Genomic DNA, 24,883 nt, shown 5'->3' with positions numbered 1-24,883 from the left:
TACCTCGGCAGGGAAACCAAGCTTCCCAAGCCGACTAGAGTCAGGCAAGGGGGCTTGGCTGGAGTTCGAGTGTAAGGCTCGGCAGGACGTTCGACCTTACCTCGGCAGGGAGACCAAGCTTCCCAATCCTATTCGGGTCAGGCAACAGAGCTTGGCGGGAGTTCGAGTGTAAGGCTCGGCAGGATGTTCGACCTTACCTTGTCAGGGAGACCAGGCTTCCCAAGCCTAGTAGGGCGAGGCAAGGGGCTTGGCCAGAGTTCGAGTGTAAGGCTCGGCAGGACGTTCGACCTTACCTCAGAAGGGAGACCAAGCTTCCCAAGCCTACAAGGAGGGTGAGGCACGGGGGCTTGGCCGGAATTTGAGTGTAAGGCTCGGCAGGACGTTCGACCTTACCTCGGCAGTGAGACCAAGCTTCCCAAGCCTATTAGGGCCAGGCAATGGGGCTTGGCCGGAGTTCAAGTGTAAGGCTCGGCAGGACGTTCTACCTTACCTCGTCAGGGAGACCAAGCTTCCCAAGCCTAGAAGGAGGGTCAGGCAAGGGGGCTTGGCCGGAGTTTGACTGTAAGGCTTGGCAGGACGTTCGACCTTACCTCGGCAGGGAGAACAAGCTTCCCAAGCCTAGTAGGGCCAGGCAAGGGGCTTGGCCAGAGTTCGAGTGTAAGGCTCGGCAAGACGTTCGCCCTTACCTCGGCAGGGTGACCAAGCTTCCCAAGACTAGTAGGGTCAGGCAAGGGGTCTTAAACGGAGTTTGAGTGTAAGGCTCGGCAGGACGTTCGACCTTACCTCAGCAGAGAGACCAAGCCTCCCAAGCCTAGTAGGAGAGTCAGGCAAGGGGGCTTGACCGGAGTTCGAGTGTAAGGCTCGGCAGGACGTTCAGCCTTACCTTGGCAGGGAGACCAAGCTTCCCAAGCATAGTAGGAGGGTCAGGCAAGGGGGCTTGGCCGGAGGTGGAGTGTAAGGCACGGCAGGATGTTCGACCTTATCTCGGCAGGGAGACCAAGCTTCCCAAGCCTAATAGGACAGTCAGGCAAGGGGGCTTGGCCAGAGGTCGAGTGTAAGGCTCGGCAGGACGTTCGACCTTACCTCAGTAGGGAGACCAAGCTTCCCAAGCCTAGTAAAGGCAGGCAAGGGGGCTTGGCCGGAGCTCGCGACTAAGGCTTGGCAGGACATGCGACCTTACCTCGGCAGGGAGACTAGCATCCCAAGCCTAGTAGGAGCGTCAGGCAAGGGGGCTTGGCCGGAGTTCGAGTGTAAGTCTCGGCGGGACGTTTGACCTTACCTCGGCATGGGGACCAAGCTTCCCAAGCCTAGTAGGAGAGTCAGGCAAGGGGGCTTGGCTGGAGTTCGAGTGTAAGGCTTGGCAGGACGTTCGACCTTACCTCGACACGGAGACCAAGCTTCCCAAGCCTAGTAAAGGCAGGCAAGGGGGCTTGGCCGGAGTTCGAGTGTACGGCTCGGCAGGACGTTCGACCTTACCTCGGCAGGGAGACCAATCTTCCCAACCCTAGTATTGTCAGGCAAGGGGGCTTGGCCGGAGTTGGAGTGTAAGGCTCAGCAGGACGTTCGACCTTACCTCGGCAGGGAGACCAAGCTTCCCAAGCCCAGTAGGGGCAGGCAAGGGGGCTTGGCCAGAGTTCGAGTGTAAGGCTCGGCAGGACGTTCAACCTTATCTCGGCAGGGAAACCAAGCTTCCCAAGCCGACTAGAGTCAGGCAAGGGGGCTTGGCTGGAGTTCGAGTGTAAGGCTCGGCAGGATGTTCGACCTTACGTCGGCAGGGAGACCAGGCTTCCCAAGCCTAGTAGGGCGAGGCAAGGGGCTTGGCCAGAGTTCGAGTGTAAGGCTCGGCAGGACGTTCGACCTTACCTCAGAAGGGAGACCAACCTTCCCAAGCCTACAAGGAGGGTGAGGCACGGGGGCTTGGCCGGAACTTGAGTGTAAGGCTCGGCAGGACGTTCGACCTTACCTCGGCAGTGAGACCACGCTTCCCAAGCCTATTAGGGCCAGGCAATGGGGCTTGGCCGGAGTTCAAGCGTAAGGCTCGGCAGGACGTTCTACCTTACCTCGTCCGGGAGACCAAGCTTCCCAAGACTAGTTGGGTGAGGCAATAGAGCTTGGCCGGAGTTCGAGTGTAAGGCTCGGCAGGATGTTCGACCTTACCTCGGCAGGGAGACCAGGCTTCCCAAGCCTAGTAGGGCGAGGCAAGGGGCTTGGTCGGAATTTGAGTGTAAGGCTCGGCAGGACGTTCGACCTTACCTCGGCAGGGAGAACAAGCTTCCCAAGCCTAGTAGGGCCAGGCAAGGGGCTTGGCCAGAGTTCGTGTGTAAGGCTCGGCAGGACGTTCGACCTTACCTCGGCAGGGTGACCAAGCTTCCCAAGACTAGTAGGGTCAGGCAAGGGGTCTTAAACGGAGTTTGAATGTAAGGCTCGGCAGGACGTTCGACCTTACTTCGGCAGGGAGACCAAGCTTCCCAAGCCTAGAAGGAGAGTCAGGCAAGGGGACTTCGCCGGAGCTGGAGTGTAAGGCTCGGCAGGATGTCTGACCTTACCTGGCCAGGGAGACCAAGCTTCCCAAGCCTAGTAGGGGCAGGCAAGGGTGCTTGGCCGGAGTTCGAGTGTAAGGTTCGGCAGGACGTTCGACCTTACCTCGGCAGGGAGACCAAGCTTCCCAAGTCTAATAGGAGAGTCAGGCAAGGCGGCTTGGGCGGACTTCGAGTGTAAGGCTCGGCAGGACGTTCGACCTTACCTCAGTAGGGAGACCAAGCTTCCCAAGCCTAGTAAAGGCAGGCAAGGGGGCTTGGCCGGAGCTCGCGACTAAGGCTTGGCAGGACATGCGACCTTACCTCGGCAGGGAGACTAGCATCCCAAGCCTAGTAGGAGCGTCAGGCAAGGGGGCTTGGCCGGAGTTCGAGTGTAAGGCTCGGCGGGACGTTTGACCTTACCTCGGCATGGGGACCAAGCTTCCCAAGCCTAGTAGGAGAGTCAGGCAAGGGGGCTTGGCTGGAGTTCGAGTGTAAGGCTCGGCAGGACGTTCGGCCTTACCTCGGCAGCGAGACCAAGCTTCCCAAGCCTAGTAGGGGCAGGCAAGGGGGCTTGGCCGGAGTTCGAGTGCAAGGCTCGGCAGGGCGTTCGACCTTATCTCGGCAGGGAGAGCAAGCTTCCCAAGCCTAGTAGGAGAGTCAGGCAAGGGGACTTGGCAGGAGCTGGAGTGTAAGGCTCGGCAGGATGTCCGACCTTACGTGGCCAGGGAGACCAAGCTTCCCAAGCCTAGTAGGGGCAGGCAAGGGGGCTTGGCCGGAGTTCGAGTGTAAGGTTCGGCAGGACGTTCGACCTTACCTCGGCAGGGAGACCAAGCTTCCCAAGCCTAGTAGGAGAGACAGGCAAGGGGGCTTGGGCAGAGTTCGAGTGAAAGGCTTGGCCGGACGTTCGACCTTACCTCGGCAGGGAGACCAAGCTTTCCAAGCCTAGTAGGAGAGTCAGGCAAGGCGGCTTGGCCGGAGTTCGAGTGTAAGGCTCGGCAGGACGTTCGACCTTACCTCGGCATAGAGACCATGCATCCCAATCCTAGAAGGAAATTCAGGCAAGGGGGCTTGGCCGGAGTTCGGGTTTAAGGCTCGGCAGGACGTTCGACCTCACCTCGGCAGCGAGACCAACCTTCCCAAGCCTAGTAGGGGCAGGCAAGGGGGCTTTGCCGGAGTTCCAGTGTAAGGCTCGGCAGGATGTTCGACCTTACCTCGGCAGGGAGACGAAGATTCCCAGGCCTAGTAGGAGAGTCAGGAAAGGGGGCTTGGCCGGAGTTCGAGTGTAAGGCTTGGCGGGAGGTTTTACCTTACCTCGGCAGAGAGACCAAGCTTCCCAAGCCTAGTAGGAGAGTCAGGCAAGGGGGCTTGGCCGGAGTTCGATTGTAAGGCTCGGCAGGACGTTCAGCCTTACCTTGGCAGGGAGACCAAGCTTCCCAAGCATAGTAAGAGGGTCAGACAAGGGGGCTTGGCCGGAGTTCGAGTGTGAGGCTCGGCAGGACGTTCGAACTTACCTCGGCATGGAGACCATGCATCCCAATCCTAGAAGGAAAGTCAGGCAAGGGGGCTTGGCCGGAGTTCGAGTTTAAGGCTCGGCAGGACGTTCGACCTCACCTCGGCAGCGAGACCAAGCTTCCCAAGCCTAGTAGGGGCAGGCAAGGGGGCTCGGCCGGAGTTCCAGTGTAAGGCTCGGCAGGACGTTCGACCTCACCTCGGCAGCGAGACCAACCTTCCCAAGCATAGTAGGAGGGTCAGACAAGGGGGCTTGGCTGGAGTTCGAGTGTAAGGCTTGGCAGGACGTTCGACCTTACCTCAGCAGGGAGACCAAGCTTCCCAAGCCTAGTAGGAGAGTCAGGCAAGGGGGCTGGTCCGGAGTTCGAGTGTACAGCTTGGCAGGACGTTCGACCTTACCTCGGCATGGAGACCAAGCATCCCAAGCCTAGTAGGAGAGTCAGGCAAGGGGGCTTGGCCAGAGTTCGAGTGTAAGGCTCGGCAGGACGTTCGACCTTACCTCGGCAGGGAGACCAAGCTTCCCCAGCCTAGTAGGAGAGTCAGGCAAGGGGGCTTGGCCGGAGTTCGAGTGTAAGGCTCGGCAGGACGTTCGACCTTACCTCGGCATGGAGACCACGCATCCCAATCCTAGAAGGAAAGTCAGGCAAGGGGGCTTGGCCGGAGTTCGAGTTTGAGGCTCGGCAGAACGTTCGACCTCACCTCGGCAGCGAGACCAAGCTTCCCAAGCCTAGTAGGGGCAGGCAAGGGGGCTTGGCCGGAGTTCCAGTGTAAGGCTCGGCAGGACGTTCGACCTTCCCTCGGCAGGGAGACGAAGATTCCCAAGCCTAGTAGGACAGTCAGGCAAGGGGGCTTGGCTGGAGTTCGAGTGTAAGGCTCGGCAGGACGTTCGACCTTACCTCGGCAGGGAGACCAAGCTTCCCAAGCCTAGAAGGAGAGACAGGCAAGGGGGCTCGGGCAGAGTTCGAGTGAAAGGCTTGGCAGGACGTTCGACCTTACCTCGGCATGGAGACCCTGCTTTCCAAGCCTAGTAGGAGAGTCAGGCAAGGCGGCTTGGCCGGAGTTCGAGTGTAAGGCTCGGCAGGACGTTCGACCTTACCTCGGCATGGAGACCATGCATCCCAATCCTAGAGGGAAAGTCAGGCAAAGGGGCTTGGCCGGAGTTCGAGTTTAAGGCTCGGCAGGACGTTCGACCTCACCTCGGCAGCGAGACCAAGCTTCCCAAGCCTAGTAGGGGCAGGCAAGGGGGCTTGGGCGGAGTTCCAGTGTAAGGCTCGTCAGGACGTTCGACCTTACCTCGGCAGGGAGACCAAGCTTCCCAAGCCTAGTAGGAAAGTCAGGAAAGGGGGCTTGGCCGGAGTTCGAGTGTAAGGCTCGGCGGGAGGTTTTACCTTACCTCGGCAGAGAGACCAAGCTTCCCAAGCCTAGTAGGAGAGTCAGGCAAGGGGGCTTGGCCGGAGTTCGAGTGTAAGGCTCGGCAGGACGTTCAGCCTTACCTTGGCAGGGAGACCAAGCTTCCCAAGCATAGTAGGAGGGTCAGGCAAGGGGGCTTGGCTGGAGTTCGAGTGTAAGGCTTGGCAGGACGTTCTACCTTACCTCAGCAGGGAGACCAAGCTTCCCAAGCCTACTAGGAGAGTCAGGCAAGGGGGCTGGTCCGGAGTTCGAGTGTAAGGCTCGGCAGGACGTTCGACCTTACCTTGGCAGGGAGACCAAGCATCCCAAGCCTAGTAGGGGCAGGCAAGGGGGCTTGGCCAGAGTTCGAGTGTAAGTCTCGGCAGGACGTTCAACCTTACCTCGGCAGGGAGACCAAGCTTCCCACGCCTAGCAAAGGCAGGCAAGGGGGCTTGGCCGGAGCTCGCGAGTAAGGCTTGGCAGGACGTTCAACCTTATCTCGGCAGGGAGACCAAGCGTCCCAAGCCTAGTAGGAGAGTCAGGCAAGGGGGCTTGGCCGGAGTTCGAGTGTAAGGCTCGGCGGGACGTTCGACCTTACCTCGGCATGGGGACCAAGCTTCCCAAGCCTAGTAGGAGAGTCAGGCAAGGGGGCTTGGCTGGAGTTCGAGTGTAAGGCTCGGCAAGACGTTCGCCCTTACCTCGGCAGGGTGACCAAGCTTCCCAAGACTAGTAGGGTCAGGCAAGGGGTCTTAAACGGAGTTTGAGTGTAAGGCTCGGCAGGACGTTCGACCTTACCTCAGCAGAGAGACCAAGCCTCCCAAGCCTAGTAGGAGAGTCAGGCAAGGGGGCTTGACCGGAGTTCGAGTGTAAGGCTCGGCAGGACGTTCAGCCTTACCTTGGCAGGGAGACCAAGCTTCCCAAGCATAGTAGGAGGGTCAGGCAAGGGGGCTTGGCCGGAGGTGGAGTGTAAGGCACGGCAGGATGTTCGACCTTATCTCGGCAGGGAGACCAAGCTTCCCAAGCCTAATAGGACAGTCAGGCAAGGGGGCTCGGCCAGAGGTCGAGTGTAAGGCTCGGCAGGACGTTCGACCTTACCTCAGTAGGGAGACCAAGCTTCCCAAGCCTAGTAAAGGCAGGCAAGGGGGCTTGGCCGGAGCTCGCGACTAAGGCTTGGCAGGACATGCGACCTTACCTCGGCAGGGAGACTAGCATCCCAAGCCTAGTAGGAGCGTCAGGCAAGGGGGCTTGGCCGGAGTTCGAGTGTAAGTCTCGGCGGGACGTTTGACCTTACCTCAGCATGGGGACCAAGCTTCCCAAGCCTAGTAGGAGAGTCAGGCAAGGGGGCTTGGCTGGAGTTCGAGTGTAAGGCTTGGCAGGACGTTCGACCTTACCTCGACACGGAGACCAAGCTTCCCAAGCCTAGTAAAGGCAGGCAAGGGGGCTTGGCCGGAGTTCGAGTGTACGGCTCGGCAGGACGTTCGACCTTACCTCGGCAGGGAGACCAATCTTCCCAACCCTAGTATTGTCAGGCAAGGGGGCTTGGCCGGAGTTGGAGTGTAAGGCTCAGCAGGACGTTCGACCTTACCTCGGCAGGGAGACCAAGCTTCCCAAGCCCAGTAGGGGCAGGCAAGGGGGCTTGGCCAGAGTTCGAGTGTAAGGCTCGGCAGGACGTTCAACCTTATCTCGGCAGGGAAACCAAGCTTCCCAAGCCGACTAGAGTCAGGCAAGGGGGCTTGGCTGGAGTTCGAGTGTAAGGCTCGGCAGGATGTTCGACCTTACGTCGGCAGGGAGACCAGGCTTCCCAAGCCTAGTAGGGCGAGGCAAGGGGCTTGGCCAGAGTTCGAGTGTAAGGCTCGGCAGGACGTTCGACCTTACCTCAGAAGGGAGACCAACCTTCCCAAGCCTACAAGGAGGGTGAGGCACGGGGGCTTGGCCGGAACTTGAGTGTAAGGCTCGGCAGGACGTTCGACCTTACCTCGGCAGTGAGACCACGCTTCCCAAGCCTATTAGGGCCAGGCAATGGGGCTTGGCCGGAGTTCAAGTGTAAGGCTCGGCAGGACGTTCTACCTTACCTCGTCCGGGAGACCAAGCTTCCCAAGCCTAGAAGGAGGGTCAAGCAAGGGGGCTTGGCTGGAGTTTGAGTGTAAGGCTCGGCAGAACGTTCGACCTTACCTCGGCAGGGAGAACAAGCTTCCCAAGCCTAGTAGGGCCAGGCAAGGGGCTTGGCCAGAGTTCGAGTGTAAGGCTCGGCAGGACGTTCGACCTTACCTCGGCAGGGTGACCAAGCTTCCCAAGACTAGTAGGGTCAGGCAAGGGGTCTTAAACGGAGTTTGAGTGTAAGGCTCGGCTGGACGTTCGACCTTACCTCGGCAGAGAGACCAAGCCTCCCAAGCCTAGTAGGAGAGTCAGGCAAGGGGGCTTGGCCGGAGCTCGCGAGTAAGGCTTGGCAGGACATGCGACCTTACCTCGGCAGGGAGACCAAGCATCCCAAGCCTAGTAGGAGCGTCAGGCAAGGGGGCTTGGCCGGAGTTCGAGTGTAAGGCTCGGCGGGACGTTTGACCTTACCTCGGCATGGGGACCAAGCTTCCCAAGCCTAGTAGGAGAGTCAGGCAAGGGGGCTTGGCTGGAGTTCGAGTGTAAGGCTTGGCAGGACGTTCGACCTTACATCGGCACGGAGACCAAGCTTCCCAAGCCTAGTAAAGGCAGGCAAGGGGGCTTGGCCGGAGTTCGAGTGTAAGGCTCGGCAGGACGTTCGACCTTCCCTCGGCAGGGAGACCAATCTTCCCAACCCTAGTATTGTCAGGCAAGGGGGCTTGGCCGGAGTTGGAGTGTAAGGCTCAGCAGGACGTTCGACCTTATCTCGGCAGTGAGACCACGCTTCCCAAGCCTATTCGAGTCAGGCAACAGAGCTTGGCTGGAGTTCCAGTGTAAGGCTCGGCAGGATGTTCGACCTTACCTCGTCAGGGAGACCAAGCTTCCCAAGACTAGTTGGGTGAGGCAATAGAGCTTGGCCGGAGTTCGAGTGTAAGGCTCGGCAGGATGTTCGACCTTACCTCGGCAGGGAGACCAGGCTTCCCAAGCCTAGTAGGGCGAGGCAAGGGGCTTGGTCGGAATTTGAGTGTAAGGCTCGGCAGGACGTTCGACCTTACCTCGGCAGGGAGAACAAGCTTCCCAAGCCTAGTAGGGCCAGGCAAGGGGCTTGGCCAGAGTTCGTGTGTAAGGCTCGGCAGGACGTTCGACCTTACCTCGGCAGGGTGACCAAGCTTCCCAAGACTAGTAGGGTCAGGCAAGGGGTCTTAAACGGAGTTTGAATGTAAGGCTCGGCAGGACGTTCGACCTTACTTCGGCAGGGAGACCAAGCTTCCCAAGCCTAGAAGGAGAGTCAGGCAAGGGGACTTCGCCGGAGCTGGAGTGTAAGGCTCGGCAGGATGTCTGACCTTACCTGGCCAGGGAGACCAAGCTTCCCAAGCCTAGTAGGGGCAGGCAAGGGGGCTTGGCCGGAGTTCGAGTGTAAGGTTCGGCAGGACGTTCGACCTTACCTCGGCATGGAGACCAAGCTTCCCAAGCCTAGTAGGACAGCCAGGCAAGGGGGCTTGGCTGGAGTTCGAGTGTAAGGCTTGGCAGGACGTTCGACCTTACCTTGGCAGGGAGACCAAGCTTCCCAAGCCTAGTAGGAGAGTCAGGCAAGGGGGCTTGGCCGGAGCTGGAGAGTAAGACACGGCAGGATGTTCGACCTTACCTCGGCAGGGAGACCAAGCTTCCCAAGCCTAGCAGAGGCAGGCAAGGGGGCTTGGCTGGAGTTCCAGTGTAAGGCACGGCAGGACGTTCGACCTTACCTCGGCAGGGAGACCAAGCTTCCCAAGCCTAGTAGGAAAGTCAGGCAAGGGGGCTTGGCCAGAGTTCGAGTGTAAGGCTTGGCAGGACGTTCGACCTTACCTCGGCATGGAGACCAAGCATCCCAAGCCTAATAGGACAGTCAGGGAAGGGGGCTTGGCCGAAGTTCGAGTGTAAGGCTCGGCAGGAGGTTCGACCTTACCTCGGCAGGGAGGCCAAGCTTCCCAAGCCTAGTAGGTGAGTCAGGCAAAGTGGCTTGGCCGGAGTTCGAGTGTAAGGCTCGGCAGGACGTTCGGCCTTACCTCGGCAGCGAGACCTATCTTCCCAAGCCTAGTAGGGGCAGGCAAGGGGGCTTGGCCGGAGTTCGAGTGCAAGGCTCGGCAGGGCGTTCGACCTTATCTCGGCAGGGAGAGCAAGCTTCCCAAGCCTAGTAGGAGAGTCAGGCAAGGGGACTTGGCCGGAGCTGGAGTGTAAGGCTCGGCAGGATGTCCGACCTTACCTGGCCAGGGAGACCAAGCTTCCCAAGCCTAGTAGGGGCAGGCAAGGGGGCTTGGCCGGAGTTCGAGTGTAAGGTTCGGCAGGATGTCCGACCTTACCTCGGCAGGGAGACCAAGCTTCCCAAGCCTAGTAGGAGAGACAGGCAAGGGGGCTTGGGCAGAGTTCGAGTGAAAGGCTTGGCCGGACGTTCGACCTTACCTCGGCAGGGAGACCAAGCTTTCCAAGCCTAGTAGGAGAGTCAGGCAAGGCGGCTTGGCCGGAGTTCGAGTGTAAGGCTCGGCAGGACGTTCGACCTTACCTCGGCATAGAGACCATGCATCCCAATCCTAGAAGGAAAGTCAGGCAAGGGGGCTTGGCCGGAGTTCGGGTTTAAGGCTCGGCAGGACGTTCGACCTCACCTCGGCAGCGAGACCAACCTTCCCAAGCCTAGTAGGGGCAGGCAAGGGGGCTTTGCCGGAGTTCCAGTGTAAGGCTCGGCAGGATGTTCGACCTTACCTCGGCAGGGAGACGAAGATTCCCAGGCCTAGTAGGAGAGTCAGGAAAGGGGGCTTGGCCGGAGTTCGAGTGTAAGGCTCGGCGGGAGGTTTTACCTTACCTCGGCAGAGAGACCAAGCTTCCCAAGCCTAGTAGGAGAGTCAGGCAAGGGGGCTTGGCCGGAGTTCGATTGTAAGGCTCGGCAGGACGTTCAGCCTTACCTTGGCAGGGAGACCAAGCTTCCCAAGCATAGTAAGAGGGTCAGACAAGGGGGCTTGGCCGGAGTTCGAGTGTGAGGCTCGGCAGGACGTTCGAACTTACCTCGGCATGGAGACCATGCATCCCAATCCTAGAAGGAAAGTCAGGCAAGGGGGCTTGGCTGGAGTTCGAGTTTAAGGCTCGGCAGGACGTTCGACCTCACCTCGGCAGCGAGACCAAGCTTCCCAAGCCTAGTAGGGGCAGGCAAGGGGGCTCGGCCGGAGTTCCAGTGTAAGGCTCGGCAGGACGTTCGACCTCACCTCGGCAGCGAGACCAACCTTCCCAAGCATAGTAGGAGGGTCAGACAAGGGGGCTTGGCTGGAGTTCGAGTGTAAGGCTTGGCAGGACGTTCGACCTTACCTCAGCAGGGAGACCAAGCTTCCCAAGCCTAGTAGGAGAGTCAGGCAAGGGGGCTGGTCCGGAGTTCGAGTGTACAGCTTGGCAGGACGTTCGACCTTACCTCGGCATGGAGACCAAGCATCCCAAGCCTAGTAGGAGAGTCAGGCAAGGGGGCTTGGCCAGAGTTCGAGTGTAAGGCTCGGCAGGACGTTCGACCTTACCTCGGCAGGGAGACCAAGCTTCCCCAGCCTAGTAGGAGAGTCAGGCAAGGGGGCTTGGCCGGAGTTCGAGTGTAAGGCTCGGCAGGACGTTCGACCTTACCTCGGCATGGAGACCACGCATCCCAATCCTAGAAGGAAAGTCAGGCAAGGGGGCTTGGCCGGAGTTCGAGTTTGAGGCTCGGCAGAACGTTCGACCTCACCTCGGCAGCGAGACCAAGCTTCCCAAGCCTAGTAGGGGCAGGCAAGGGGGCTTGGCCGGAGTTCCAGTGTAAGGCTCGGCAGGACGTTCGACCTTCCCTCGGCAGGGAGACGAAGATTCCCAAGCCTAGTAGGACAGTCAGGCAAGGGGGCTTGGCTGGAGTTCGAGTGTAAGGCTCGGCAGGACGTTCGACCTTACCTCGGCAGGGAGACCAAGCTTCCCAAGCCTAGTAGGAGAGACAGGCAAGGGGGCTCGGGCAGAGTTCGAGTGAAAGGCTCGGCAGGACGTTCGACCTTACCTCGGCAGGGAGACCAAGCATCCCAAGCCTAGTAGGAGAGTCAGGCAAGGGGGTTGGCTGGAGCTGGAGTGTAAGGCACTGCAGGATGTTCGACCTTACCTGGGCAGGGAGACCAAGCTTCCCAAGCCTAGTAGGAGAGTCAGGCAAGGGGGCTTGGCCGGAGTTCGAGTGTAAGGCTCGGCAGGACGTTCGACCTTACCTCGGCAGGGAGACCAAGCATCCCAAGCCTAGTAGGAGAGTCAGGCAAGGGGGTTGGCTGGAGCTGGAGTGTAAGGCACTGCAGGATGTTCGACCTTACCTGGCCGGGGAGACCAAGCTTCCCAAGCCTAGTAAAGGCAGGCAAGGGGGCTTGGCCGGAGTTCGAGTGAAAGGCTGGGCAGGACGTTCGACATTACCTCGGCAGGGAGACCAAGCTTCCCAAGCCTAGTAGGAGAGTCAGGCAAGGGGGCTTGGCCGGAGCTGGAGTGTATGGCACGGCAGGATGTTCGATCTTACCTGGCCGGGGAGACCAAGCTTCCCAAGCCTAGTAGGGGCAGGCAAGGGGGCCTGGCCGGAGTTCCAGTGTAAGGCTCGGCAGGACGTTCGACCTTACCTCGGCAGGGAGACGAAGATTCCCAAGCCTAGTAGGACAGTCAGGCAAGGGGGCTTGGCTGGAATTCGAGTGTAAGGCTCGGCAGGACGTTCGACCTTTCCTCGGCAGGGAGACCAAGCTTCCCAAGCCTAGTAGGAGAGTCAGGAAAGGGGGCTTGGCCGGAGCTCCAGTGTAAGGCTTGGCAGGACGATCGACCTTACCTCGGCAGGGAGACCAAGCTTCCCAAGCCTAGTAAAGCCAGGCAAGGGGCTTGGCTGGAGTTCGAGTGTAAGGCTCGGCAGGACGTTCGACCTTACCTCGGCAGGGAGACCAAGCTTCCCAAGCCTAGTAGGACAGTCAGGCAAGGAGGCTTGGCTGGAGTTCGAGTGTAAGGCTCGGCAGGACGTTCAGCCTTACCTCGGCAGGGAGACCAAGCTTCCCAAGCCTAGTAGGAGAGTCAGGCAGGGGGGCTTGGCCGGAGTTCGAGTGTAAGGCACGGCAGGATGTTCAACCTTACCTCGCCAGGGAGACCAAGCTTCCCAAGCCTAGTAGGACAGTCAGGCAAGGAGGCTTGGCTGGAGTTCGAGTGTAAGGCTCGGCAGGACGTTCAGCCTTACCTCGCCAGTGAGACCAAGCTTCCCAAGCCTAGTAGGAGAGTCAGGCAGGGGGGCTTGGCCGGAGTTCGAGTGTAAGGCACGGCAGGATGTTCGACCTTACCTCGCCAGGGAGACCAAGCTTCCCAAGCCTAGTAGGGGCAGGCAAGGGGGCTTGGCTGGAGTTCCAGTGTAAGGCTCGGCAGGACGTTCGACCTTACCTCGGCAGGGAGACCAAGTTTCCCAAGCCTAGTAGGACAGTCAGGCAAGGGGCCTTGGCAGGAGTTCGAGTGTAAGGCTTGGCAGGACGTTCGACCTTACCTCGGCATGGAGACCAAGCATCCCAAGCTTAGTAGGAAAGTCAGGGAAGGGGGCTTGGCCGAAGTTCGAGTGTAAGGCTCGGCAGGAGGTTCGACCTTACCTCGGCAGGGAGGCCAAGCTTCCCAAGCCTAGTAGGTGAGTCAGGCAAAGCGGCTTGGCCGGAGTTCAAGTGTAAGGCTCGGCAGGACGTTCGGCCTTACCTCGGCAGGGAGACCAAGCTTCCCAAGCCTAGAAGGAAAGTCAGGCAAGGGGGCTTGGCCGGAGTTCGAGTGTAAGGCTCGGCAGGACGTTCGACCTCACCTCGGCAGCGAGACCAAGCTTCCCAAGCCTAGTAGGGGCAGGCAAGGAGGCTTGGCCGGAGTTCCAGTGTAAGGCTCGGCAGGACGTTCGACCTTACCTCGGCAGGGAGACGAAGATTCCCAAGCCTAGTAGGACAGTCAGGCAAGGGGGCTTGGCTGGAATTCGAGTGTAAGGCTCGGCAGGACGTTCGACCTTTCCTCGGCAGGGAGACCAAGCTTCCCAAGCCTAGTAGGAGAGTCAGGAAAGGGGGCTTGGCCGGAGCTCCAGTGTAAGGCTTGGCAGGACGATCGACCTTACCTCGGCAGGGAGACCAAGCTTCCCAAGCCTAGTAGGGCCAGGCAAGGGGCTTGGCCAGAGTTCGAGTGTAAGGCTCGGCAGGACGTTCGACCTTACCTCGGCAGGGTGACCAAGCTTCCCAAGACTAGTAGGGTCAGGCAAGGGGTCGTAAACGGAGTTTGTGTGTAAGGCTCGGCAGGACGTTCGACCTTACCTCGGCAGGGAGACCAAGCTTCCCAAGCCTAGAAGGAGAGTCAGGCAAGGGGGCTTGGCCGGAGTTCGAGTGTAAGGCTCGGCGGAACGTTTGACCTTACCTAGGCAGGGAGACCAAGCTTCCCAAGCCTAGTAGGACAGTCAGGCAAGGGGGCCTGGCTGGAGTTCGAGTGTAAGGCTCGGCAGGACGTTCAGCCTTACCTCGGCAGGGAGACCAAGCTTCCCAAGCCTAGTAGGAGAGTCAGGCAGGGGGGCTTGGCCGGAGTTCGAGTGTAAGGCACGGCAGGATGTTCGACCTTACCTCGGCAGGGAGACCAAGCTTTCAAAGCCTAGAAGGGGCAGGCAAGGGGGCTTGGCTGGAGTTCGAGTGTAAGGCTCGGCAGGACCTTCAACCTTACCTCGGGAGGGAAACCAAGCTTCCCAAGCCTACTAGGCTCAGGCAAGGGGGCTTGGCCGGAGTTCGAGTGTAAGGCTCGGCAGGACGTTCGACCTTACCTCGGCAGGGAAACCAAGCTTCCCAAGCCTAGTAGGAGAGTCAGGCAAGGGGACTTGGCCGGAGCTGGAGTGTAAGGCTCGGCAGGATGTCCGACCTTACCTGGCCAGGGAGTCCAAGCTTCCCAAGCCTTGTAGGGGCAGGCAAGGGGGCTTGGCCGGAGTTCGAGTGTAAGGTTCGGCAGGACGTTCGACCTTACCTCGGCAGGGAGACCAAGCTTCCCAAGCCTAGTAGGAGAGTCAAGCAAGGGGACTTGGGCGGAGTTCGAGTGAAAGGCTTGGCAGGACGTTCGACCTTACCTCGGCAGGGAGACCAAGCTTTCCAAGCCTAGTAGGTGAGTCAGGCAAGGCGGCTTGGCCGGAGTTCCAGTGTAAGGCTCGGCAGGACGTTCGACCTTACCTCGGCATGGACACCACGCATCCCAATCCTAGAAGGAAAGTCAGGCAAGGGGGCTTGGGCGGAGTTCGAGTGTAAGGCTCGGCAGGACGTTCGACCTCACCTCGGCAGCGAGACCAAGCTTCCCAAGCCTAGTAGGGGCAGGCAAGGGGGCTTGGCCGGAGTTCCAGTGTAAGGCTCGGCAGGACGTTCGACCTTACCTCGGCAGGGAGACGAAGATTCCCAAGCGTAGTAGGACAGTCAGGCAAGGGGGCTTGGCTGGAGTTCGAGTGTAAGGCTCGGCAGGACGTTCGACCTTACCTTGGCAGGGAGACCAAGCTTCCCAAGCCTAGTAGGAGAGTCAGGCAAGGGGACTTGGCCGGAGTTCGAGTGTAAGGCTTGGCAGGACGTTCGACCTTACCTCGGCATGGAGACCAAGCATCTCAAGCCTAGTAGGAAAGTCAGGGAAGGGGGTTTGGCTGGAGTTCGAGTGTAAGGCTCGGCAGGATGATCGACCTTTCCTCGGCAGGGAGGCCAAATTTCCCAAGCCTAGTAGGTGAGTCAGGCAAAGGGGCTTGGCCGGAGTTCGAGTGTAAGACTCGGCAGCACGTTCGGCCTTACCTCGGCAGCGAGACCAAGCTTCCCAAGCCTAGTAGGGGCAGGCAAGGGGGCTTGGTCGAAGTTCCAGTGGAAGGCTCGGCAGGACGTTCGACCTTACCTCGGCAGGGAGACCAAGCTTCCCAAGCCTAGTAAAGGCAGGCAAGGGGGCTTGGCCGGAGTTCCAGTGTAAGGCTCGTCAAGACGTTCGACCTTACCTCGGCAGGGAGACCAAGCTTCCCAAGCCTAGTAGGAGAGTCAGGAAAGGGGGCTTGGCCGGAGTTCGAGTGTAAGGCTCGGCGGGAGGTTTTACCTTACCTCGGCAGACAGACCAAGCTTCCCAAGCCTAGTAGGAGAGTCAGGCAAGGGGGCTTGGCCGGAGTTCGAGTGTAAGGCTTGGCAGGACGTTCGACCTTACCTCGGCAGGGAGACCAAGCATCCCAAGCCTAGTAGGAAAGTCAGGCAAGGGGGCTTGGCCAGAGTTCGAGTGTAAGGCTCGGCAGGACGTTCGACCTTACCTTGGCAGGGAGACCAAGCTTCCCAAGCCTAGTAGAGGCAGGCAAGGGGGCTTGGCTAGAGTTCGAGTGTAAGGCTCGGCAGGATGTTCAACCTTACCTCGGCAGGGAGACCAAGCTTCCCAAGCCTGGTAAAGGCAGGCAAGGGGGCTTGGCCGGAGCTCGCGAGTAAGGGTTGGCAGGACATGCGACCTTACCTCGGCAGGGAGACCAAGCATCCCAAGCCTAGTAGGAGCGCCAGGCAAGGGGGCATGGCCGGAGTTCGAGCGTAAGGCTCGGCGGGACGTTTGACCTTACCTTGGCATGGGGACCAAGCTTCCCAAGCCTAGTAGGAGAGTCAGGCAAGGGGGCTTGGCTGGAGTTCGAGTGTAAGGCTTGGCAGGACGTTCGACCTTACCTCGGCACGGAGACCAAGCTTCCCAAGCCTAGTAAAGGCAGGCAAGGGGGCTTGGCCGGAGTTCGAGTGTACGGCTCGGCAGGACGTTCGACCTTACCTCGGCAGGGAGACCAATCTTCCCAACCCTAGTACTGTCCGGCAAGGGGGCTTGGCCGGAGTTCGAGTGTACGGCTCAGCAGGACGTTCGACCTTACCTCGGCAGGGAGACCAAGCTTCCCAAGCCTAGTACGGGCAGGCAAGGGGGCTTGGCCAGAGTTCGAGTGTAAGGCTCGGCAGGACGTTCAACCGTATCTCGGCAGGGAAACCAAGCTTCCCAAGACGACTAGAGTCAGGCAAGGGGGCTTGGCCGGAGTTCGAGTGTAAGGCTCGGCAGGACGTTCGACCTTACCTCGGCAGGGAGACCAAGCTTCCCAAGCCTAGTTAAGGCAGGCAAGGGGGCTTGGCCGGAGTTCCAGTGTAAGGCTCGGCAGGACGTTCGACCTTACCTCGGCAGGGAGACCAAGGTTCCCAACCCTAGTAGGAGAGTCAGGCTAGGCGGCTTGGCCGGAGTTCGAGTGTAAGGCTCGGCAGGACGTTCGACCTTACCTTGGCAGGGAGACCAAGCTTCCCAAGCCTAGTAGGAGAGTCAGGCAAGCGGGCTTGGCCGGAGTTCGAGTGTAAGGCTCGGCAGGACGTTCGACCTTACCTCGGCATGGAGACCAAGCTTCCCAAGCCTAGTAGGAAAGTCCGGCAAGGGGGCTTGGCCAGAGTTCAAGTGTAAGGCTGGGCAGGACGTTCGACCTTACCTCGGCAGGGAGACCAAGCTTCCCAAGCCTAGTAGGGGCAGGCAAGGGGGCTTGGCCAGAGTTCGAGTGTAAGGCTCGGCAGGACGTTCAACCTTATCTCGGCAGGGAAACCAAGCTTCCCAAGCCTACTAGAGTCAGGCAAGGGGGCTTGGCCGGAGTTTGAGTGTAAGGCTCGGCAGGATGTTCGACCTTACCTCGGCAGGGAAACCAACCTTCCCAAGCATACTCGGGTCAGGCAAGGGGGCTTGGCTGGAGTTCCAGTGTAAGGCTCGTCAGGACGTTAGACCTTACCTCGGCAGGGAGACCAAGCTTCCCAAGCCTAGTAGGACAGTCAGGCAAGGGGGCTTGGCTGGAGCTGGAGTGTAAGGCACGGCAGGATGTTCGACCTTACCTGGCCGGGGAGACCAAGCTTCCCAAGCCTAGTGAAGGCAGGCAAGGGGGCTTGGCCGTAGTTCGAGTGAAAGGCTTGGCAGGGCGTTCGACGTTACCTCGGCAGGGAGACCAAGCTTTCCAAGCCTAGTAGGAGAGTCAGGCAAGGCGGCTTGGCCGGAGTTCGAGTGTAAGGCTCGGCAGGACGTTCGACCTTACCTCGGCAGGGAGACGAAGATTCCCAAGCCTAGTAGGACAGTCAGGCAAGGGGGCTTGGCTGGAGTTCGAGTGTAAGTCTCGGCAGGACGTTCGACCTTACCTTAGCAGGGAGACCAAGCTTCCCAAGCCTAGTAGGAGAGTCAGGCATGGGGACTTGGCCGGAGTTCGAGTGTAAGTCTTGGCAGGACGTTCGACCTTACCTCGGCATGGAGACCAAGCATCTCAAGCCTAGTAGGAAAGTCAGGGAAGGGGGTTTGGCTGGAGTTCGAGTGTAAGGCTCGGCAGGACGTTCGACCTTACCTCGGCAGGGAGACCAAGGTTCCCAACCCAAGTAGGAGAGTCAGGCTAGGCGGCTTGGCCGGAGTTCGAGTGTAAGGCTCGGCAGGACGTTCGACCTTACCTCGGCATGGAGACCAAGCATCCCAATCCTAGAAGGAAAGTCAGGCAAGGGGGCTTGGATGGAGTTCGAGTGTATGGCTCGGCAGGACGTTCGACCTTACCTTGGCAGGGAGACCAAGCTTCCCAAGCCTAGTAGGGGCAGGCAAGGGGGCTTGGCCAGAGTTCGAGTGTAAGGCTTGGCAGGACGTTCAACCTTACCTCGGCAGGGAGACCAATCTTCCCAACCCTAGTACTGTCCGGCAAGGGGGCTTGGCCGGAGTTCGAGTGTAAGGCTCAGCAGGACGTTCGACCTTACCTCGGCAGGGAGAACAAGCTTCCCAAGCCTAGTACGGGCAGGCAAGGGGGCTTGGCCAGAGTTCGAGTGTAAGGCTCGGCAGGACGTTCAACCGTATCTCGGCAGGGAAACCAAGCTTCCCAAGCCGACTAGAGTCAGGCAAGGGGGCTTGGCCGGAGTTCGAGTGTAAGGCTCGGCAGGACGTTCGACCTTACCTCGGCAGGGAGACCAAGCTTCCCAAGCCTAGTTAAGGCAGGCAAGGGGGCTTGGCCGGAGTTCCAGTGTAAGGCTCGGCAGGACGTTCGACCTTACCTCGGCAGGGAGACCAAGGTTCCCAACCCTAGTAGGAGAGTCAGGCTAGGCGGCTTGGCCGGAGTTCGAGTGTAAGGCTCGGCAGGACGTTCGACCTTACCTTGGCAGGGAGACCAAGCTTCCCAAGCCTAGTAGGGGCAGGTAAGGGGACTTGGCCAGGTTCGCGTGTAAGGCTCGGCAGGACGTTCAACCTTACCTCGGCAGGGTGACCAAGCTTCCCAAGCCTAGTAAAGGCAGGCAAGGGGGCTTGGCCGGAGCTTGCGAGTAAGGCTTGGCAGGACATTCGACCTTACCTCGGCAGGGAGACCAAGCATCCCAAGCCTAGCAGGAGAGTCAGGCAAGCGGGCTTGGCCGGAGTTCGAGTGTAAGGCTCGGCAGGACGTTCGACCTCACCTCGGCATGGAGACCAAGCTTCCCAAGCCTAGTAGGGGCAGGCAAGGGGGCTTGGCCGGAGTTCCAGTGTAAGGCTCGGCAGGACGTTCGACCTTACCTCGGCAGGGAGACGAAGATTCCCAAGCCTAGTAGGACAGTCAGGCAAGGGGGCCTGGCTGGAATTCGAGTGTAAGGCTCGGCAGGACGTTCGACCTTTCCTCGGCAGGGAGACCAAGCTTCCCAAGCCTAGTAGGAGAGTCAGGAAAGGGGGCTTGGCCGGAGCTCCAGTGTAAGGCTTGGCAGGACGATCGACCTTACCTCGGCAGGGAGAACAAGCTTCCCAAGCCTAGTAGGGCCAGGCAATGGGCTTGGCCAGAGTTCGAGTGTAAGGCTCGGCAGGACGTTCGACCTTACCTCGGCAGGGTGACCAAGCTTCCCAAGCCTAGTAGGGCCAGGCAAGGGGCTTGGCCAGAGTTCGAGTGTAAGGCTCGGCAGGACGTTCGACCTTACCTGGGCAGGGAGACCAAGCTTCCCAAGCCTAGTTGGGCCAGGCAAGGGGCTTGGCCAGAGTTCGAGTGTAAGGCTCGGCAGGACGTTCGACCTTACCTCGGCAGGGTGACCAAGCTTCCCAAGACTAGTAGGGTCAGGCAAGGGGTCGTAAACGGAGTTTGTGTGTAAGGCTCGGCAGGACGTTCGACCTTACCTCGGCAGGGAGACCAAGCTTCCCAAGCCTAGAAGGAGAGTCAGGCAAGGGGGCTTGGCCGGAGTTCGAGTGTAAGGCTCGGCGGAACGTTTGACCTTACCTAGGCAGGGAGACCAAGCTTCCCAAGCCTAGTAGGGGCAGGCAAGGGGGCTTGGCCAGAGTTCGAGTGTAAGGCTCGGCAGGACGTTCAACCTTATCTCGGCAGGGAAACCAAGCTTCCCAAGCCTACTAGAGTCAGGCAAGGGGGCTTGGCCGGAGTTCGAGTGTAAGGCTCGGCAGGATGTTCGACCTTACCTCGGCAGGGAAACCAACCTTCCCAAGCATACTCGGGTCAGGCAAGGGGGCTTGGCTGGAGTTCCAGTGTAAGGCTCGTCAGGACGTTCGACCTTACCTCGGCAGGGAGACCAAGCTTCCCAAGCCTAGTAGGACAGTCAGGCAAGGGGGCTTGGCTGGAGCTGGAGTGTAAGGCACGGCAGGATGTTCGACCTTACCTGGCCGGGGAGACCAAGCTTCCCAAGCCTAGTGAAGGCAGGCAAGGGGGCTTGGCCGGAGTTCGAGTGAAAGGCTTGGCAGGGCGTTCGACGTTACCTCGGCAGGGAGACCAAGCTTTCCAAGCCTAGTAGGAGAGTCAGGCAAGGCGGCTTGGCCGGAGTTCGAGTGTAAGGCTCGGCAGGACGTTCGACCTTACCTCAGTAGGGAGACCAAGCTTCCCAAGCCTAGTAGGGGCAGGCAAGGGGTCTTGGCCGGAGTTCGAGTGTAAGGCTCGGCAGGACGTTCAACCTTACCTCGGCAGGGTGACCAAGCTTCCCAAGCCTAGTAAAGGCAGGCAAGGGGGCTTGGCCGGAGCTTGCGAGTAAGGCTTGGCAGGACATTCGACCTTACCTCGGCAGGGAGACCAAGCATCCCAAGCCTAGCAGGAGAGTCAGGCAAGCGGGCTTGGCCGGAGTTCGAGTGTAAGGCTCGGCAGGACGTTCGACCTCACCTCGGCATGGAGACCAAGCTTCCCAAGCCTAGTAGGGGCAGGCAAGGGGGCTTGGCCGGAGTTCCAGTGTAAGGCTCGGCAGGACGTTCGACCTTACCTCGGCAGGGAGACGAAGATTCCCAAGCCTAGTAGGACAGTCAGGCAAGGGGGCCTGGCTGGAATTCGAGTGTAAGGCTCGGCAGGACGTTCGACCTTTCCTCGGCAGGGAGACCAAGCTTCCCAAGCCTAGTAGGAGAGTCAGGAAAGGGGGCTTGGCCGGAGCTCCAGTGTAAGGCTTGGCAGGACGATCGACCTTACCTCGGCAGGGAGAACAAGCTTCCCAAGCCTAGTAGGGCCAGGCAATGGGCTTGGCCAGAGTTCGAGTGTAAGGCTCGGCAGGACGTTCGACCTTACCTCGGCAGGGTGACCAAGCTTCCCAAGCCTAGTAGGGCCAGGCAAGGGGCTTGGCCAGAGTTCGAGTGTAAGGCTCGGCAGGACGTTCGACCTTACCTGGGCAGGGAGACCAAGCTTCCCAAGCCTAGTTGGGCCAGGCAAGGGGCTTGGCCAGAGTTCGAGTGTAAGGCTCGGCAGGACGTTCGACCTTACCTCGGCAGGGTGACCAAGCTTCCCAAGACTAGTAGGGTCAGGCAAGGGTTCGTAAACGGAGTTTGTGTGTAAGGCTCGGCAGGACGTTCGACCTTACCTCGGCAGGGAGACCAAGCTTCCCAAGCCTAGAAGGAGAGTCAGGCAAGGGGGCTTGGCCGGAGTTCGAGTGTAAGGCTCGGCGGAACGTTTGACCTTACCTAGGCAGGGAGACCAAGCTTCCCAAGCCTAGTAGGGGCAGGCAAGGGGGCTTGGCCAGAGTTCGAGTGTAAGGCTCGGCAGGACGTTCAACCTTATCTCGGCAGGGAAACCAAGCTTCCCAAGCCTACTAGAGTCAGGCAAGGGGGCTTGGCCGGAGTTCGAGTGTAAGGCTCGGCAGGATGTTCGACCTTACCTCGGCAGGGAAACCAACCTTCCCAAGCATACTCGGGTCAGGCAAGGGGGCTTGGCTGGAGTTCCAGTGTAAGGCTCGTCAGGACGTTCGACCTTACCTCGGCAGGGAGACCAAGCTTCCCAAGCCTAGTAGGACAGTCAGGCAAGGGGGCTTGGCTGGAGCTGGAGTGTAAGGCACGGCAGGATGTTCGACCTTACCTGGCCGGGGAGACCAAGCTTCCCAAGCCTAGTGAAGGCAGGCAAGGGGGCTTGGCCGGAGTTCGAGTGAAAGGCTTGGCAGGGCGTTCGACGTTACCTCGGCAGGGAGACCAAGCTTTCCAAGCCTAGTAGGAGAGTCAGGCAAGGCGGCTTGGCCGGAGTTCGAGTGTAAGGCTCGGCAGGACGTTCGACCTTACCTCAGTAGGGAGACCAAGCTTCCCAAGCCTAGTAGGGGCAGGCAAGGGGTCTTGGCCGGAGTTCGAGTGTAAGGCTCGGGAGGACGTTCAGCCTTACCTTGGCAGGGAGACCAAGCTTCCCAAGCATAGTAGGAGGGTCAGGCAAGGGGGCTTGCCCGGAGCTGGAGTGTAAGGCTCGGCAGGACGTTCAGCCTTACCTTGGTAGGGAAACCAAGCTTCCCAAGCCTAGTAGGAGAGTCAGGCAAGGGGACTTGGCCGGAGTTCGAGTGTAAGGCTCGGCAGGATGTCCGACCTTACCTGGCCAGGGAGACCAAGTTTCCCAAGCCTAGTAGGGGCAGGCAAGGGGGCTTGGCCGGAGTTCGAGTGTAAGGTTCGGCAGGACGTTCGACCTTACCTCGGCTGGGAGACCAAGCTTCCCAAGCCTAGTAGGAGAGAAAGGCAAGGGGGCTTGGCCGGAGTTCGAGTGTAAGACTCGGCAGCACGTTCGGCCTTACCTCGGCAGCGAGACCAAGCTTCCCAAGCCTAGTAGGGGCAGGCAAGGGGGCTTGGTCGAAGTTCCAGCGTAAGGCTCGGCAGGACGTTCGACCTTACCTCGGCAGGGAGACCAAGCTTCCCAAGCCTAGTAAAGGCAGGCAAGGGGGCTTGGCCGGTGTTCCAGTGTAAGGCTCGTCAGGACGTTCGACCTTACCTCGGCAGGGAGACCAAGCTTCCCAAGCCTAGTAGGAGAGTCAGGAAAGGGGGCTTGGCCGGAGTTCGAGTGTAAGGCTCGGCGGGAGGTTTTACCTTACCTCGGCAGAGAGACCAAGCTTCCCAAGCCTAGTAGGAAAGTCAGGCAAGGGGGCTTGGCCGGAGCTGGAGTGTAAGGCACTGCAGGATGTTCGAACTTACCTCGGCAGGGAGACCAAGCTTCCCAAGCCTAGTAAAGGCAGGCAAGGGGGCTTGGGCGGAGTTCGAGTGAAAGGCTGGGCAGGACGTTCGACATTACCTCGGCAGGGAGACCAAGCTTCCCAAGCCTAGTAGGAGAGTCAGGCAAGGGGGCTTGGCCGGAGCTATAGTGTATGGCACGGCAGGATGTTCGACCTTACATGGCCGGGGAGACCAAGCTTCCCAAGCCTAGTAAAGGCAGGCAAGGGGGCTTGGCCAGAGTTCGAGTGAAAGGCTGGGCAGGACGTTTGACCTTACCTCGGCAGGGAGACCAAGCTTCCCAAGCCTAGAAGGAAAGTCAGGCAAGGGGGCTTGGCCGGAGTTCGAGTGTAAGGCTCGGCAGGACGTTCGACCTCACCTCGGCAGCGAGACCAAGCTTCCCAAGCCTAGTAGGGGCAGGCAAGGGGGCTTGGCCGGAGTTCCAGTGTAAGGCTCGGCAGGACGTTCGACCTTACCTCGGCAGGGAGACGAAGATTCCCAAGCCTAGTAGGACAGTCAGGCAAGGGGGCCTGGCTGGAATTCGAGTGTAAGGCTCGGCAGGACGTTCGACCTTTCCTCGGCAGGGAGACCAAGCTTCCCAAGCCTAGTAGGAGAGTCAGGAAAGGGGGCTTGGCCGGAGCTCCAGTGTAAGGCTTGGCAGGACGATCGACCTTAACTCGGCAGGGAGAACAAGCTTCCCAAGCCTAGTAGGGCCAGGCAATGGGCTTGGCCAGAGTTCGAGTGTAAGGCTCGGCAGGACGTTCGACCTTACCTCGGCAGGGTGACCAAGCTTCCCAAGCCTAGTAGGGCCAGGCAAGGGGCTTGGCCAGAGTTCGAGTGTAAGGCTCGGCAGGACGTTCGACCTTACCTGGGCAGGGAGACCAAGCTTCCCAAGCCTAGTTGGGCCAGGCAAGGGGCTTGGCCAGAGTTCGAGTGTAAGGCTCGGCAGGACGTTCGACCTTACCTCGGCAGGGTGACCAAGCTTCCCAAGACTAGTAGGGTCAGGCAAGGGGTCGTAAATGGAGTTTGTGTGTAAGGCTCGGCAGGACGTTCGACCTTACCTCGGCAGGGAGACCAAGCTTCCCAAGCCTAGAAGGAGAGTCAGGCAAGGGGGCTTGGCCGGAGTTCGAGTGTAAGGCTCGGCGGAACGTTTGACCTTACCTAGGCAGGGAGACCAAGCTTCCCAAGCCTAGTAGGGCAGTCAGGCAAGGAGGCTTAGCTGGAGTTCGAATGTAAGGCTCGGCAGGACGTTCAGCCTTACCTCGGCAGGGTGACCAAGCTTCCCAAGCCTAGTAGGAGAGTCAGGCAGGGGGGCTTGTCCGGAGTTCGAGTGTAAGGCACGGCAGGATGTTCGACCTTCCCTCGGCAGGGAGACCAAGCTTCCCAAGCCTAGTAGGGGCAGGCAAGGGGGCTTGGCTGGAGTTCCAGTGTAAGGCTCGGCAGGACGTTCGACCTTACCTCGGCAGGGAGACCAAGCTTCCCAAGCCTAGTAGGACAGTCAGGCAAAGGGCCTTGGCAGGAGTTCGAGTGTAAGGCTTGGCAGGACGTTCGACCTTACCTTGGCATGGAGACCAAGCATCCCAAGCTTAGTAGGAAAGTCAGGGAAGGGGGCTTGGCCGAAGTTCGAGTGTAAGGCTCGGCAGGAGGTTCGACCTTGCCTCGGCATGGAGGCCAAGCTTCCCAAGCCTAGTAGGTGAGTCAGGCAAAGCGGCTTGGCCGGAGTTCAAGTGTAAGGCTCGGCAGGACGTTCGGCCTTACCTCGGCAGCGAGACCAAGCTTCCCAAGCCTAGTAGGGGCCGGCAAGGGGGCTTGGCCGGAGTTCGAGTGTAAGGCTCGGCAGGACGTTCGACCTTACCTCCGCAGGGAGACCAAGCTTCCCAAGCCTACTAGGGTCAGGCAAAGGGGCTTGGCCGGAATTCGAGTGTAAGGCTCGGCAGGACGTTCGACCTTACCTCCGCAGGGAGACCAAGCTTCCCAAGCCTAGTAGGGGCAGGCAAGGGGCCTTG

This window comes from Vidua macroura (assembly GCF_024509145.1).
Source record: "Vidua macroura isolate BioBank_ID:100142 chromosome W unlocalized genomic scaffold, ASM2450914v1 whyW_random_scaffold_68, whole genome shotgun sequence".
NCBI classification, from domain to species: domain Eukaryota; kingdom Metazoa; phylum Chordata; class Aves; order Passeriformes; family Viduidae; genus Vidua; species Vidua macroura.
This window is presented reverse-complemented; position numbering follows the sequence as displayed.